This window comes from Polypterus senegalus, chromosome 15 (assembly GCF_016835505.1).
Source record: "Polypterus senegalus isolate Bchr_013 chromosome 15, ASM1683550v1, whole genome shotgun sequence".
In the NCBI taxonomy this organism is placed as follows: Eukaryota; Metazoa; Chordata; class Cladistia; order Polypteriformes; family Polypteridae; genus Polypterus; species Polypterus senegalus.
The window spans coordinates 24,234,559-24,240,558 of NC_053168.1; positions in this window are offsets into that span (position 1 = coordinate 24,234,559).

A 6,000-nucleotide genomic window follows, 5' to 3' on the forward strand; every position below is an offset into this window, starting at 1 on the left:
CATAGTGCTACCTGAGATGATTGCCTTGTCAACTCACCTCACATGCTGACCTGACCTCCGATGTTTTTTCAGTTTAATCACAATCCACACCACTCAAGGAGATATACCTTTTAGTGAACTTCTTTTTAGTGGATTAGGTTATGTTAGGCTAGGCAGACTTTATTATTATTCTGTTTGTAGTATTACAAGACAATTTCCCCTCAGGGATGAACAATGTATATCAAAAACAAAAGTACAGTACAAATAATAATACATTATTAAATATTATGATAAGTAAAAAGCACAGACACAGGTTAAGTGTTGGTGAGCCTCCATATATACTGGTTTCAGGTTCCAGTACAATCAAACGATCATAAACCAACTGAAACATTTGACAGAAAACAAAAAAAAATGCTTTGACTTATATGGAGGCTAAACAGGAAGCATATTTAACAGCCGCTGGTGTAATAGATGGTAGCAGTTGCTGGAGATGACGTTAGTAGTAGAGGGACGGAACTGAGGACATCAAAAGGGGATCGGAAGTGAGATATTTTCTTGAGCCGGAAGAGGAGTCTTTTTATTACTGTGGGCACGGTGGTGGATTGGAGCATTATGTTCGTTAGGAATGCTTTTTTATTCTGAAATGTTTCTGTGGATGGGCTGTCCCCTAATCGCGTGTGCATGACAATATTTACAAGAAAATAATCCAAGAGATGACATACGCCAGTCACTGCTATAATCAGTACTCACACCCAGAATTGCTACAAATAATATAATTAACGCTAACAGAACCCAGTAATTATTCAAAATTCAGTGGAATTCGTACAACTACTAGAATTAAAAAATACTTAAATCTCTGATGATAGAAGAGTTATTTAGTTTGTTGCTCATGAGAAGGTGCCTGATTAGAGAGTTACTAGGCACGGTGTGGATCTACTTGTAATGTGGAGGTTCAGTCGAGACCCTGTTTGCTCACTTCCTGCAGTAGTCTGACCCTGATGATCATGACATTTTACCAGAGACTGAAACCCTGAACTGCAGCAATGGCTTCTTTGACTTTCTAGTTATATATATATATTTTTTTCTATTCCAAAACCAAAATTAAAGGAACACTACTGGACTAGAAACATATGGCAAATAGATATTTTAAGGTAGCAAGATCACTGTATGAAACCTCAAACACTGTAAGTCTAGCACAGCACAACATGTAACAAATACTAAGAAAGTCCTGGACAAAGAAACACAAAATGTACTCTTCCTCTTCTTTTAAACATCATCATGTGCCCTGAATACTTCAAGGCAAAGCATCACATCATTACTCCTTTGTACTTTTGGCTCCCATGGCTAATACTACTTGTAACCTTATAGCTGATATAAACCTAATATATGTATTAGCATACTAGCAAAAAGCCCATTTAGTAAAACAGGCACAATGGTACAATAGTTGAATAACAAGAGAATGAAAGAAAAAATCGGAAAAGGGATTCTGTATCTTATTGTTACATTAAGACTGCACAATATACTTGTAAAAGTAGAATCATTTGATAGTGCAGAAATTGTCCCCATGTTAATGGCAGTGTCAAATGAAAAATTCTTTATAGTATATTTCATTTATATTGTTATTTGTTTTTATTTTATTTTACAGATTGGGATTGTATAATATTAGATCTCTTGTCTTTAGTATTGATACTAAATTTCTTTCTAAATGATGTTTTTGGTAAACTGTTGGTAAACTTCTTTCTTCATTAGCTGGATGTAATGCACTGGCCTGATGCTAAATCGCACCATTAATCCTAAAACAATATGAGCAAATTCCTGGTGGAAACATAATTCTGGGACTTTTACAGGCAAATGCTGAGAAGATGTTGATTTAACTAATGTCTTCCAAAATTTTTTTTTAATAAATTTGGAGTCTGGTGATTAACTATCGCTAGCAATTAAATTCCTCTTTCTTTGTGCTTCTTGCTGTCTCTGCTCATTTGTACTTTTTCTTCTTCTGCCCTTCATTTTTTTATATTTCAAGCTCATGCTGTAATTGCTCGTAATCATCCGAAGGAGTATTATTTTAAGTTGCATTCTTTCCTGATAGGATTAATTCAAAGTAACTATTTTTAAAAGATATTGTTGAGGAAGCTGGATGACGTGAGTGACCCTAACACAAGTAAATACTGCTATGTTACACCCTATGCATGGACAGATGGTTTAGTGTGTTACACTGGACACAGATGGATGCTGGACTTTTTGTCATTTTATATAGAGAGAGATGTTATTTCTAGTTGAAGATGTTACTTAAGCTGAAAGTAATAACCGGTGTGTAAGGTAATTTTTTTTTTTTTTTATGGGTTCTTCCGCTAAATTTAATAGGACATTTTATGTTCCAGCTTGCTGGTGCCCATCCATGCAGCGCTCCAAACTGTGTGTGTCATACTGTGTTACAGTTGAGCTGTGGAACAAGCACAATGCACAACAAGGTGTGTAGGCATTCGCAAACGTGTAAAACAAAGATTTACTAATTTAAATGATTTATCGGCCAGAGATATTATAAACCAACTCGAAAATAAGTCCTTAATGAATGTTTCTTTTTGAAAATTTTAGATGAGAATCAGAAAGAGAAATTCAGTTTGTAAGTTTGTCTCCTCTTTTTAAATTAAAGGAAGAAAAAATATCTGAGCTTGTTTATTGTCCAGTGTCTACACTGTATTTACATTGTTACACACGTGTGCTTAGGAGGCAGCCAAAGGGTCCAAATGGGAATGAACGTACAAGAGATAGGGGGTTGGAAACAAGCACTAACATCTTTTTCCCACTTACGATAGAACAACTGAAGAATAGCCTTTATTTTTTACTTCCGTCCAAATCAGAAGACATCACTTCTGTCTACCTTCTGATGATATCGCTTTCAGCTCAAACAGATGACATCACTTCCGGCTCCCCTGGATGACATCACTTCTGACTCCAATAGATGACATCACTTCTGTCTCCTCCGGATGACATCACTTCCGGCTCCCCTGGATGAGGCTTCCCCAAATCGTTGTATTTCTTGACAACATGTTTACAGTAAATCCAGCTTGTATAATTCTTGTGTTATGAGTAAAGTGTATTATTTGTTTATTGAAGGAAACAAGAAAAACGGTTTATTGCTAGGCTGACCACAAAACAGAGAAGGTGAAGGTGTTTAGGTGCACTTTTATATACAACTTTGTTCACAAATTGAAATTAATTTCTCCCTACATATATCTCCATTCATGACTTTATGCAAGCGAAATATCCACAAATTGACAAATGACTTTGTTGTCTCTAAGATAGATTGGGATTCTTTCTAGTTTCCTAGCGAAACATAAAAATTATGCATGACTTGCAATGATATTGTCAAGCATACGCATCAGAGGATCTCCTTACAGGCTCAATTAAGGTATGTGATAACTCACTGGAGCAAGAGAGGGCACTATCGCTAATATTTTCTTCTCCTTTCTTCTCGTTCCAGTGACAGCAGTTAGCCTCACCACATCCGGTTCATGCATTATATGAAACTCGACTACCCAGAAGGAGGTGTTATTTCCACTAACAGTAACCTACCAGCCAGATCTCCACAGTGAATGACCCTTGTTTTATTATCCAAGAGCCTGTTACTTTATTATTGTGTCTCAGCAGCTATTTGCTTTATCACCAAAAGGTGCACTTTTGTTTTCGATTGTAGTTATTAAACAAGACAACGTAGTTGGTGTCCTAACTTTTCCTTTGTGCTACAACCTGTCACCCGGCCACAATTTATATATAATTTTGCTATGTCCATATAATTAGTGTGATTATGAAAGGTAAAAAATGAGAGGATTTTCAATAAGATTATTAGAAGAAAGTCTCAAAGCTGTAATAATGTTATCACATAAATACCTTAATATGCCTGAAGATTTGGGTCAATTAAATGAATGCAGATCATTACCTCAGATGTCCAAATAATAAGAACAATGCTCCAGCTAAAGTCAATGTCATATTTTGCAACTTCTAATCAGAGGGTATATTAGGTTTGCCAAATAAAGTTGCTAATCTTGTTGCCAGACCATGTCAGTATACAAGACTGAAAATCACAGAGCATGTCAAATTTAGCAACTATGTGACAAGTTATTGGCACAGTTTTTTTCGCCCTTTTTCAGACAGTAAATAGAGTGCTGCCAGACGGAGCCGGTGCTGTACAAAGGGTTTACAGATACGGTGAGTTCAGCTGTAACCTTGGAAGTTTTTTTTTTCCATTCTTTCGCTTACATAACATGTGCACATAAAACACAAATTAAACGATATTGTTTCTCTTCTGTATGTGAGGTCCAAAACACCTGCATTCCATACTCCTCATTGCTACATTATATGCATTCTGCGTCTAGATGAGCAGTCATCGTTGTCATCTCTCATGCACACAGAGTCCACCTGATTTTGTTTGTCGGGGTGAGTTGTGGACTAGTTAGTGTGAGTCACTGTGCATGTCATTTTATGCGACTGGTTTCATGGGAGCACGCTGCCTATTGCCTCTGACTCGCTAAGATTACGTAAATGAAGGCTATGACTAATAATTGCAGGAAACATCTCTAATGTAACATGCCCTTAAGATGAACACAATAAACCGTAAAAAAAAAAAAAAAAGCAGAAGACCATCCTTTTAAAATTCTCAATGTGTTGAGGGCAGCCTGACAGTCAGAGTGCACCATTCTGACATCTGGTTGGCAAGGGCCCATTTAGCAGCTTGGAAAAAAGTGGCTCTCACAAGAAGCAGGAGCCATGAAAACATCTGCATCTACATCAGTAAAGTAATTTTAAAAGATGTGCCTTTTATTATCATGGGATACAGTAACAAAGGACAATATTAAAATATTAAACCATTAAAAAGAAGAAATACAAAATACACTGAAAAAGTTACGAAATAGCAATGCAGTGAACCATGCTGTACCTTTTTTTTTTTTTAACGAGTTCCTATTTTCCATCTCCAGTTGCTTTTCATGTCATGGTAAATTATATAAAAAAAAAAAGTCTGATTGTCAAAGTCCAATAAGTGTTCTGTGTCTATAGAGCTAATCATCTCATTCTATTCGCTAATGCGCTTAACTAATTAATATTAATAGTAACTTGAAACTGAGCCCTTTAGTGTACATAACTGAAATGCTGCTAGAAATCAATAAAAATGAAGGCAAAACTGCAGGATCCAGCTTTTAATAATGAAAAGCAAGTGGGATATTATTTTTGTTGCTTTCCTGATGTTTGAACTATGGTGTAAAGGATTGTTACCAAACATACGAGAATAAAAAAAAATGACTGAACCGACACTCGGTAATTGGGAAGCTAACAGTAACTACAGGTCTTTTCAAGGCATGTTTTTCTAGTTTCCGAAGCAAGTATCCTAGCAACTATTTATCCCGAAACACAGTAATGAGTTCAGAAAAAACAGCGTAATTGGTAGAAGATATTGTAACAGGAGCTCCAAATTTTTACTTTTTCAAGTCTACAATGGTGAGATAAGGAAACAGGGTGATTAAATTGCCTTATACAAGATTAGACTTCGCTTTGATATTTAACTACAAAGAGACATTAGAAGCAATCTCTACCATATAGGAATTCATTTTGTTTGTTAAAGTTATAGTTAATTATATTTAAGTTTTGTACCATTTACTTTTGGATGTGTCTTTGTAAAATGAAAAAATGTTATTCGATTGGAAGATTTTTCTTCTTAAATGTAACAATACTGCTTTAAAGGAGTAGCGGTGCTATTTCAGTGCCAAATGTTTATTAGGTGTTGGAAATACAAACTATAAAAACACATGGATTAAACAATGTACATATGTAGTGCACTTACATTTTATTTTACTCTTGGCACATGAATAAAACTGGAAATCTAATTGTCAAGTGAAAAGTGTCATACTTCTTTATTGTTTGAATCTGTGCCTATAGCATAAAGCTCAGATGGAACGGAATCACACACACCATTTTTGTATGCTATTTTGAGGTTGCTGATTATGAATCTAATATATATATATATAT